Here is a 12,444-nt window from a genome sequence, read left to right on the forward strand (position 1 = left end):
GGACGATGGCTGAAATACAAATATGGGGAGGCCTGGCAGATTGACTATATCACACTCCCACAAACCCGCCAAGGCAAGCGCCATGTGCTTACAATGGTGGAAGCAACCACTGGCTGGCTGGAAAAATATCCGTGCCCCATGCCACTGCCCGGAACACTATCCTGGGCCTTGAAAAGCAATCTTATGGCAACATGGAACCCCAGAAAGAATTGAGTCAGACAATGGGACTCATTTCCGGAACAATCTCATAGACACCTGGGCCAAAGAGCACGGCATTGAGTGGGTGTATCACATCCCTATCATGCACACAGCCTCTGGGAAAATCGAGCGATACAATGGACTGTTAAAGACTACATTGAGAGCAAGGGGTGGTGGGACCTTCAGACATTGGGATACACATCTAGCAAAGGCCACCTGGTTAGTCAAACACTAGAGGGTCTGCCAATCGAGCTGGCCCTGCCCAGTTAGAACTTTTACGTACAGTAGAAGGCTATAAAGTTCCTGTAGTGCACATAAAAAATATGCTAGGAAAAACAGTTTGGGTTATTCCTGCCTCAGGCAAAGGCAAACCCATTTGTGGGATTGCTTTTGCTCAAGGGCCTGGGTGCACTTGGTGGGTGATGCAGAAGGATGGGGAAGTCCGATGTGTGCCTCAAGGGGACTTGATTTTAGGTGAGAACAGCCAACAGATTAAATTGTATGATATCAATTGCTATAATAATCTTGCCACTCTATGTCATCATTATTATAATTGTTATATGCTATATTAATGGTATTACAGTAAGAATTACTTAGATTAATGAAGAATGAACTTTGACAAAACTGAGTGAAGTGCAGTAGGGATGGAACCAGGACTGACTTCAGCATGCAACAATCCGACACCACACACCATCCTCCTGCTGCGCCAATGTCACCCGCCTACCACACCACACCGAAGCCCAATCCTGTTCTGCCGACTGAGCGGAACTTTGCATCATCCTCCTGCCCAGACAGACTGTTACGATAGATGGAGCTCAAAGTCATGGACTGAATGAACTCAACAGACATTTGATAGAGATGGCCATAGACTGTGGGAATGATATCTGTGTGTATATATTAAAAGACAGGAAAAGTGAGGGTGATTAATTGGAGATGTATCAGAAAGTGTGGGATCTGGGCATAACATAAATGGTATAGAATAAAGGGTGGATATTGTCCTGGTTTCAGCTGGGACAGAGTTAACTCTCTTCTTAGTAGCTGGTACAGTGCTGTGTTTTGGATTTAGTGTGAGAATAATGTTGATAACACTCTGATGTTTTAGTTGTTGCTAAGTAGCATTTATCTTAAGCCAAGGCCTTTTCAGTTTCCCATGCTCTGCCAGCAAGCAGGTGTGCAAGGAGCTGGGAGGGAGCATGGCCAGGGCAGCTGACCTGAACTAGCCCAAGGGGTATTCCATACCATGGAACGTCATACCCAGTATATAAAGACGGGAGAGTTAGCCGGGAGGTGCGGATTGCTGCTCTGGCATCGGTCAGCGGGTGGTGAGCAATTGCATTGTGCATCACATGTTTTTTTCCTTCCCATCCTCCTCCTTTTTTTTGTTCTATTCCTTTTCATTACTATTATTATTATTATATTTCATTATTATCATTGTCAGTATTGTATTTTACTTGAGTTATTAAACTGTTCTTATCTCAACCCACGAGTTTTACTTTTTTTTTCCTTTCCTCCTCCTCACCCCACTGGGAGGGGGAGGGGAAGTGCCTGCGTGGTGCTTAGTTGCTGACTGGGGTTAAACCAGGACAGGCTTGGATAGCAGTTGTCATGTCCATTCCACCCGAGTACATGATGGGACAGCCACAGGCACATGGCTTGGTTGCATCTATATGAGGAGCTGAAAGGCCAGCAGCAGTCATGTGGTTTAGAAGATCCTGGTGAGGTTACTTCTCTCTGGTCAGGTGAAAGGCCACAAGAAGGCTAACGGGTTGGGTTGCCTGCTTGAAGGGTCCTTTCTGAGATGGTCAAGCTTTCCGTGGTAGTGGGAAAAAGCAGGAGAGAGAAAAAAATATCACGAAGTGCAACTTAGAAGGTAGAGACTGGCTATCAGGAGGAAGAAGGGTCACTGCTGTGTCACTCGAAGGGTACTGCTGTGGTGCAAGAGGTCACCCAGAGGGAGCGTGGATCAGCCCATGGCTTTGTGTTTCAAGGAAAAGCCGGCGATGAGTCGAGAGACATCAGTGAAGGTACAGAAATGCCAGGGTGAGAGCAAGGCGGGAAATAAAGACGGATGTCTGCAGCCTAAGAGGAGAATGACGTGCAGGCATGGGACAGTGTGGGACAGCCTGCAGTAGAGATGGTCAAGTGCTCTGGCAAGGCTGAAAGGCCAAAGGAACCCAGGTCTTTGTCCCCTTGGCCATGGCAGTTGCTTCTGCCACTGAGGCCTAGCAGGAGGAACTTTATTGTGAGGTTCTGAACTTTGGTTCTTTCCTCATCTCTGCTTGGGGAGACCGGGAGGTGTGGCACAGTTTTCGTACACTTGGCATTGCTCACCTCACATCCCACTGCCCCCAGGAAGAGCCCTTAGCTACACATGAGGGACAGGACCTGCCTTCCCATGGCCTGGGGATCAGGGCTTGGCCTTTTGTGCTTCATAAGACAAAGCAAGGGTTTTCTCAGCATTACAGCCACCTGCACAGTGCCTTTGCCTACCTGCAATCACAGCCTCCAATTCTCTGCTCTAACGAGTCCCTGGGGAGGCTTTGTCAGTTAAGGCCCTCAGTGGGGCCAATCAGTGCTTCAAGGTACTTTGGGTTTTGCTTCTGACTTGGACTTCTTGAGAGGTTTGTTCAATCTCCTCCCAGTGTCTGAGGTTCATGGATTCAGTACCAAATACATCATGGGGCTCATTAAAATACAGAAAGCCTAATGAACTATTTCTCTTCCTAATTTTCTTCAAGTCTTCAAGACTTGTACAGCTAATTGGAGTCATTTCATACTGTAGAGAAGGAGGAAGATTTCAAAGTGCACCTAATAAGAATGAGGTTTTTTTAAAGTATATTTTTAATTACTTTTTCAGTTTAAAGAAGAGGTGATAGAAGCTTTCTCTCATTAATATTGATGCAGAGTGTCTCTCAGGAGGTCTGGACAGGTAGGAAAAGCAGTCCCTTGAGGTCTGACACTGTATGGAGAACTTTGCTCCTCACCTCCCCAGCCTCACCATTTCTGACATTGGCCACCTGGGACTCGCATCACTCTTCCTTGCATCAGACTTCTCCACTGAAGTCTGCAGCTGGATGTTACAGCTCCTTTGCACCATCTCCCGCCTGCTCTCCTTAGAGAACTGGCTGCACACAGGCACAGAAGATTTTTTCCTATTTGTAAGACAAGAAAAGTAAAGCATGATCAGTTTTCATAAACAATCAACACACTCTGTAACCATAGGCTCAGTACAAGCTGCCTCTAGTGAGGTTGCCTTTTTACAAAGGATAATCTTGTCAGAAATGTTTTAGATGGGTAGATACAAAAAGCTGGATAGAAACATAACTAAAAAGTTGGCTACAGAGAGAATTAGACTACTGAAAGAGAGGCCAACTTTTACTCCTGGAACCTCCAAGCAGCAGCATAGGTGAGAGGGATGGAATGAACAAAGAGTGAGGGGAGGAGAAAAGTGGAGAATAATGGAAAGGGCCTTTGCCTCGGCCGTCTGCATCTGACAAGATGACTTCAGAAATGCTCATTGTATCTGGACAGGTGCAAGTATATGAAAGATCAGAGAAACTAAATACACCATATAACAGGCAAAATGGTGGTAAAGGAGTTACAGGGGAAGACTGATATTTCTTTGGAATATCCCTTTTGAAATGGGATTAGTAGAGGTCTCTTGTGAGTGAGGACATGCCAATGCTGCACCCATCTTTGAAAGGGCCAAAAGTGCAACCCAGGGAACCACAAGCTGTACAAGCTTGCTTTGGTGAGGAGTGGGCCATCAATGAGAGGCCTCTTGAGGGACATTTCTGGGCACCTAAAGAGAAGAATGTGTCCAAAAGCAGGCAGCATGGACTGACTTACCAATGGTAAAGCATGCCTCAGTAAGGCAGTGGTGACAGTAAGGAAAGTTCACAGGTTTCCTGTGACCATGGAAGTCAGATGTTCATATAGTCAGAGCAGCTGCAGCTTTCTTGTGCTGCTCCAGGCTGTGTGGCTCAGATGCAGGGCTACTTGACAGGTATCCCCAAACAGCCCTGATCATTTCCTTGCTTCCCCATTCATTCCCTTTTCACTCTTTCCCCACCTCTCCACTCCTACTCTTTAACCAACCTTATCCACTCCCTTGCAAAAAGTCGACCCCTTTTCACCATTTCCCCACTGGCGCTGCATTTCCTCACTTTGCACCCTCCTTTCTTGTTTCTGAGATGGTTATCTCAGTGCTTTCTACCTTGATTAGCAACTCCATGACACTACTACTCTTTTCTTATCTGTAGTGTCCTGTTGCTACTTAAGTTCTGGTCTTGTTAGAGGCATCATGCCTCAGGAGGGACATCAGCAGATGTACTTTGAATGCCTGCCTGCTGGAGGTTCAGTCCAGAGGGACCTTGACCCCCTGGGGATTTGGCCAACAGAAACCGGAAGGTTGAGAAGGAAAAGCTGCAGAACAACTCCAGGCAGCAGCACAGGCAGTGAGCACAGCAGCTAAGGAGTGCCCTGAGGAGAAGGGCCTGCGAGTCCTGATGGCTGCCATATGAGCCAGTGGGCTTTGCCTTTCAAAAGGAAATGGAGAGACTGGAGAGGGTGCGGAGGAGGCCTGCCAAGATGGAGTGAGGAGCCTAAAGCAGGAGCTGTGAGGAGAGTCTGAGGGAACTGGGCCTCTCTAGCCTGCTGAAGTGGAGGCACGGGGCAACCTCATAAGAGCCTACACCTACGTGGAGAGATGATGGAGCCAAGCTCTCTTCTGCAGTGGCCAATGATATGACAGAGGCAACAGCCACAAACTGCCTCTTGGGAGCTTCAGGCTGAGCCTCAAGAAAAAGAAAATGGACTAGGAGGAGCGTTGGTATGATCTCCACCTTTGGAGCTCTTCAGGTTTCTGCTCCACAGCCACAGCCAGCCTGGAGGCTGGACTAGAGACCCTCAGAAGACTCTTTCCCACCAACCCTTCCAAGAGCCTGTGCCTTCACACATGCCCTCTGAGAAAAGATGAAGGTGGAGGTGAGGGTCTCTGCATCATATGCTCATAGGAGAATTCAGGGTGGAAGGCAGCTAAGGAGGTTGGTAGTGCAACGCCCAGCTCCAAGCAGGGCAAGCTCTGAGGTCAGACCAGGTTGCTCAGTACATGCCAGCATCCAGAGAGAGAGCTTAAACGTGAAGCAGGCACCTAGGCCACCATTACAGACATGGAGATGAGGCATTTGACCAGCTCCATCAACACAGCTGACAGTATGCCATGCCTCCTGAGATTCCTGGGAACATCCACCTGCTTGTCCAGAGGAGTGCGTTCCTTCTGCAAGTTTCCTGGCATAGCTGCAGAGCATGGGGTGCTTTAGGGTGCAAACAGAATTGAAAGAAAGCCTCTGCCTTGGGTACTCTCAATTTAATTGCTGAAAGAGGGAGGGATGGAGGGATCTCAGCATTTGCAGGTTCCTGTGGGAGATGTAAGGCCTCCAAGAAAGGAGCTGAAGAGAACTCTTTAGAACTAGCATAGCCTTTAGATCATTTTGGATGTGATGGCTCTGCTCCCCAGCTCAATCATTGGCACCCACAAACCTCACCTGCTCTTCCTTTCTCTCCTCCCAACCCTGAGCAAGGGACAGGAGGAAAGGCAGCAGAAAGGCCCTTAGGGCTCTGTGAATGAGCTGGGGTCTGGCACTTGGCAGGGCCACAGTGTCATTGCAGTGGACCCCCAAGAAAGAACCAAGGTGGGAAGTGAGTGTGCAAGGCTGAATCCCACAAAGTCCACGGGCAGGTGTCGTGGTTTAACCCCAGCCGGCAGCTAAGCACGCGTCGCTCACTGCCCCCCACCCCTGGGATGGGGGAGACAATCAGGAAAAAAAAACCTCGTGAGTTGAGATAAAGACAGTTTAATAGGACAGAAAGGAATGAAAAAACAATAATAATAATAATATGACAATAGTAATACTAAAAGAATTAAACTATACAAAACAAGTGGTGCACAATGCAATTGCTCACCACTCATTGACCGATGCCCAGTTAGTTCCTGAGCCGCGATCCCCCTCCCAGCCAAGTCCCCCAGTTTATATACTGGGCATGATGTCATATGGTATGGAATATCCTTTGGCCAGTTTGGGTCAGCTGTCCTGGCGGTGTCCCCTCCCAGCTTCTTGTGCCCCTCCAGCCTTCTTGCTGGCTGGCCATGAGAAGCTGAGAAATCCTTGACTTAGTATAAACACTACTTAGCAACAACTAAAAACATCGGTGTGTTATCAACATTATTTTCCTACTAAATCCAAAACACAGCACTATACCAGCTACTAGGAAGAAAATTAACTCTGTCCTAGCCGAAACCAGGACAGGAGGATGCAAAAGAAGAAAAGCATGGCCAACAGAGAAAGGATTAACAGAGGTGGTGGGCTGACCCCAGCCAGCTACTAAGCCCCCACCCAGTTACTTGCTTGCTCCCCCAACAGCAGCGTGGGGAAGAGAATCGGAAGGGTAAAAGCAAGAAAAACTCATGGGTTGAAATAAAGAGAGTTTCATAAGTGAAGCAAAGCTCCATTTGCAAGCAAAACAAAAAAGGAATTCAGTCACTACTTCCCATCGGCAGAGGATGTTTAGCCATTTCCATTAAAGCTTCCAGGCCTTCATCACATGTAACGGTGACTTGAGAAGACAAATGCCATAACCACAAATGCCCCCCGATCCTCGTCCTTTCCCCAGGCTTTTACTGCTGAGCATGACGTTATCCGGTATGGAATATCCCTTTGGTCAGTTGGGGTCAGCTGTCCCAGCTCTATCCCCTCCCAGTTTCTTGCCCAGCCACAGCCCACTTGCTGGCGGGGCAGCGTGAGAAACAGAGAAGGCCTTCCTGTTGTGTAAGCACTGCTCAGCAATAGCTAAAACATCGGCTTGTTATCAATACTCTTTCAATCACAAATCCAAACTTGGTGCCTTACTAGGCTGCGATGAAGAAAATTAACTCCCTCCCAACCAGCCAGGGTCGGATGGACTTTTTGGGAGCTCTGAGGGTGCTAGCAGTGAAGAACTTGAGAGGGGGAAAAGGGAAGCAGGAAAGGAAAGGGGAGGCCAAGGATGTCATTGGTGCTCTTTGGGGTGCCGGTGATGCAGCCTTGTACCTGATGGGAATTATTGCCACAGCCAGAGGGAACCTGAGTGCTTTCCTTAATGTTCCGGCCATGAAGGGGAAGGAATGGAAGTGTCATCCAGGCTGGAAGGGACCTTGGAAGATGTCTGTAGACAAGCCAACTCAAAGCAGGGTCACATGGGGTTGCTCATGGTTTTATGCAGGTGCGTCTGAGACACTTCCAGGGACGGAGGCAGCGCGCACTCTCTGGGAAACAGCTTCCCGTGTCTGACTGTCCTCATGTTGCAAAGGTTTCTCCCTGTATTGAGCCTGACCCTCTCGTGCTTCAGCTCATTGCCTGCTGTGCTCCTGTCTTGCACCACAGTGACTTCTTGGAAACCTCACCGTCGGCAGTGCAAGGCTGTTAGGTCCTCGCCCTCAAAGCCCTCCATTCTCCAGGGTGAACAAGCCCAGCTCCTTCCCCCTCTCCTACCAGGACAAGTGCTCCAGCCCTGACCATCTTTGTGGCCCTTTACCGAACTGCTTCCAGTTTGCCAATGTCTCTCTGGCCTTGTGGGGCACCAAAACCTGGGTAAGCAGTCTGGATGTGGTGAAACAAGTGGTAAGCAGAGGGAGCTAATGACTTCCCCTGGCTGTGCTCCTGCTCGTGCAGCCCAGCGTGCTGTTGGCCTTCCATGTTGATGGCTCATCTTTTGCCTAATGAAACCCAAGGACTCACCTAGGCAGTCCCTGCCCTATCTCATTGCAGAGCTTTGGTCTACTTCAGGGGAAGGACTTTGAATTTGTCCTTATTGGATACCATGAGGTTCCTATTGGTCCGTGCCACCGGCCTGTCTATGTCCTTTGTGGTGGCAACCCTGCCCTCCAGTGTAGCGTCTGCTCTCCTCAGTGTGATGTCTTCTACAAATGTCATGAAAAATCACTCTTGCATTTCCTCCAGGTCATTAAAAAGACATGAAGCAGGGCAGGTTGCCAATAGAGCCCTGCAGGACCCGACTAGCTAGATGCCTCCAGGCAGAGGACCACGTATTGTCCATGTACCTCCAAGCTCACCTCTCCAGCTGGTTTTTACCCATCTGCTTATCCCCCTTGCAGGCCATAATATCCTACTACTGAATATTGCAGGGGACGATGCTGAAAGCCTTGCTGACCTCCAGGTAGAAGAGCACCACTGCTCTCCCCTGTCCAGCAATCCTGCCCTTCCTTCCGAAAAAGCAAAGAGGCTGGCCGGGCACAATCTCCTGTGGGTAAATCCAGTCGCCTGCCTTTCAGACACCCAGAAAGGGGATCCGAGTGGACACACTCAGGGGCACAGCCTGCTCAACCTTTGGGCATTTTTGAAAGGTGCATGCAATGTTTGGGTGCTCCCAGTCATCAGGAAGTTCCCCAGTCTCCATGACCTTCCAATGATGATTGAGAGTGGCCTCACTCTGACATTGGTCTGCTCGCTCCTTGGGATGCCGCCCCTCCAGCCCCACGGACTGGAAAGGACTGAGTTTGCTCCAGTGACACCGGAATTGATCCACGCCCACTGCTGGTTGTTTTCCTCCAGAGTCCTGCCTCAAGGAGCAAAGGTTTGGGAGACCTTGCTGGGGAAGACTAAGGCAAAGAAAACATAGAGAATAATCTCAGATCTATCTACACTTGCTCTTACTAAGTTCAGCAGTGACCACACAGTATCTTGGATTTTTTCTTTAACTGTTTTGGAAGTAGTAACAGCTCCTCTGGATGCCCTTGAACCTCTTGCAGGGGCCCACACTCAGGAGGCCTTGGCTTCCCTAAAATCACCCCGATTTCTAAATTCCTCCTTGAGTCCCTGCATCCACATCCTGAATGCTTCTTTTCTTTTCTATGGAGCTTCTTGATGAGTTCCTTCTTTAGCCAAGCTGCTCTCCTGAAATGCCTGGTTGTTTTCCTGCTTATCGTGTGGACAGTTCTTGTGCTTGGAAGATGCTTTCCTAAGAGATCAGCTGTACTGAGCTCTGCTGCCCTTGAGTGCTGCTGCCCATGGGACTACCACTAAAATCCCCATAAGACTTGGGGTCATGGATCTGGAGACTTCCATGGCTTCCTGAATAAGCCTTCCTCCACTTCCTTCCCCTGACTGCAGGTGCTTGGTCTCCCACCAGGATGTCCTACTAACAGACCTCTCCTCTGACTCTCACCCACAAGGCCTCACCCAACCTGTTGCACAGCCCAGGGAGCAGCTCCATACATACAAGCAGCTCCTGCACACAGAGGGCATCTCCCTCCTCACCCTCCTGGCCCATCTCTCCTGAAAAGCCCGTAGGCACCGTTGCAGCCCCACTAGCAGCGTGAGCTGTCCCACCACACCTCACCGTTTCTTCCATCAATATCAAAACTCTGTGATGGCCCATGGGACTCCAGCTCCTCCTGGCTGTGCCCCAGGCTGGGGGCATCGATGCACGTTTGGGCTGCAGCACCTCAGCTGTGGCACTGCAGCCCAGCTCAGACTTGTCACAGGCAAATCCGGTACCACGTGCCCAAGACCCAGTGTGTGCAAGTGCTGTGCTTGAGACCAGAGACACGCTGGAGGGGATGGCAGACGGCAATGTGAAGGCACCAAAAGAGGAAACCCTGCTCCCCGCAAGGCCAGAAAAGCAGCGCTGGGCTCTGGAGCCCTGGCAGGAGAAGCCTTTGCTGTCTCTACTGTTGCTGAAGCTCCTGAAGGCCTGTGGTGGAGGTGAAGCTCATCTCCAGGAAGGACAGATGCTGCTGAAAATGTCCTTGGGTGTGGACATCCTGTGAGCCAGGAACACTGTGAAAATCCTTGGACGTTTCCTTGGTCGTATCATCAAGTGGAGGAATAAAGGACGGCTTGAAGAAGAACGGGCAGAGTTTGAGAGTAGGCAAATGAGCGGAGATCCCAGTGTGATGGGCTTCCTGTTCATGAACTGCCCTGCATCGACTGGGTGGAGATGGGTCAGACTGTGCCTCACTGCAGTGCTGGGATTCAGTCAGTGGCCAACAGAAAGCGAATCTCTCTGAGATGCCACCTGGGCTTGGGCAAAGGCATCAAATCTGTCTGCAATGCTGCCTGAGGTGTCTGCCACGCAACCGCTCTGGACGTGGATGCCTTTCCCGTAGGTCCTGTGCTGCCCCTACCAGCCACACGCAGTTGTGCTGGAGAGCCCTGGCATCTCGCATAGCACCACAGGCCTGTATTTGGCCATTGAGAACCTGCCCTGAATTAGGTGAAGCAACGGGGGGATGTCCATGAGCCAACTGCCATTACAGTCAATGGAGATCTAGGAAATAGAGCTGATGGAGAAGAGAAGGAGAGGGACTTAGCTCCATTTGGTCACCTGACTACCTCTATAGGCTGCTGTGGACATCAGGAAAAGGGAAGCTTTTAGTTGTCCTAAACGTAAACATCTGCTGTCGTTTCGGTGTACCAAAGGAATTCCCCACCGGGCTCCAAGACGATGCCCCCAGACACTGCCCCGTCTCTCAGCACTGCTCCCTGAGAGCTTGCAGTCACCTGCCCATAACTTGGACAACCTCTGGTGTCCCCTCAGATGTCACCAGGTGTTCCCACCTGAACAACTCCCTCAATCAGCATTACTTAGCATGGGAGCTGAGAGAAGCAGCTCCATGCAGGTGCCTGTTTTGTGCCCACGTGAACTGAGGCAAGAGGAATCTCACCTCCTGTGGGCTGGTGCTGTGCACGAGAGGGAGGTGAGCCCTCTTCTAGGAAGTCCCCAGGACTTCCAGCTCAGGATGGGATGCCTCGAATGAGTCAGCTGAATCCCTTGCCTCAGCAGGGGTCAAGGAGATCCCTCCCTGTCACTGGCTGGTTGTCCTGTCAGATGATGGGCCAAGGAAAGGCGATTCTCATGCCCAGCTCTGTCTTTGACAGGAGAAATGACACAGTTGGAAAGCAGTGTCTCTCCCCAGCTGAGGGAGGGAACATCAATGATTGCTTCAGCGTGTTTCACAGCAGGTTCCCCTGGAGCCCCAGGGACATCTCAAGGGAGTCCAAAGAGGGCCGAGAAAGAGATGCCTTGGGCTGGTGCTCTAATGCTGAGCTGGGTTGTCCTCCTGGGACGCGGGGAGCTTACGGCAAGCGGGCAGCACAGCAGAGAGACAGCTCTGCCCAAAGCGCAGCAGGGCTGAGGGCACTGCCTGCAGGCACCAAGGGGAGAGGAGCGAGGCAGAGAGAGGTTAAAGGCAGTGTGGAGTGGGAGGATGGCTGAGCTCTCACTGGGGCAGAAATCTTCACAGCCCTCTCTACGGTAAGTCTCTGGCTGCAGGGCACTGAACCCGGTGTTCCTGGCGGCATCTCCGAGACCTGGTTCATCCCACAGCCTGTAGGACCTGGCAGGAGGATTCTCACCGTTTCCCTAGTGCAGAGGAGGAGGACGTGCTCTTGAGCAGGGCTTCCCTGCTGCACTTCAGTAGGACAGGGAATGATGGTTTCCTTGTCTTGGGGATGACTGCAGGGGCAGAAAGCTGGGTCTGCAGCCAGGGGTGCCCAGGGCTGTCCTTCTGCGGAGGGTCCCTGCGCCCCTGGGGATCACCCCCAGGGCATTTCCAAGGAAACTTTTCCAGAGGATGGTCAAAGTGGGGATTACCTGAAAGGGAAGGAGTCCGTGCTTTGAGAGTAGTCCTCTTGGTTGGCTGGGTGGGCAGTGGGAGATGGGAATTTATTTTTGCACTCTTGAGAAGGCACGGAGATGCCCCTTCTCTTTCGGAGTTATCTAGCTGAGCTGCTCCTTAGCCCTTGTACAGAGAGAGATGCCCCGGGGCAGTTCCCCGCTGCCAGGAGGGGTTTGCAGGGCAGAGCTGAGCACACAGTGAAAGGGATGGGGCTGTCTTTCTGTGAGCACTGAAAGGGCAGAGACCTGGGCACAGAGAAGCAGTTCCCGGCAGAGACAGCTCCAGGCAGCAGAGACATTGTCAGAGGGGGAGAGGGAGCACAGCTCAGAAATGTGGTGGGAGGGGGGATTCAGGCACCTCCCGCCATCCCCTGCAGTGCAAGCATCTTCCCCGGAGCAACTCCCTGCTCTCCTCTCCCTCACTGCCTTGCTCCCTACCCTCAGCATCACAAGCACTTGGCCATCGGTTGCCTTCCCAGCAGCCCGACCAACAAACAGCGGGGTGGGGATTCAGGTTCAGCTGAGACACCAGCGCTATGGGTCCTGCCATGCCGATTCTTCCATGGAGGA

Source organism: Gymnogyps californianus, unplaced genomic scaffold (genome assembly GCF_018139145.2).
Source record: "Gymnogyps californianus isolate 813 unplaced genomic scaffold, ASM1813914v2 HiC_scaffold_31, whole genome shotgun sequence".
NCBI lineage: Eukaryota > Metazoa > Chordata > Aves > Accipitriformes > Cathartidae > Gymnogyps > Gymnogyps californianus.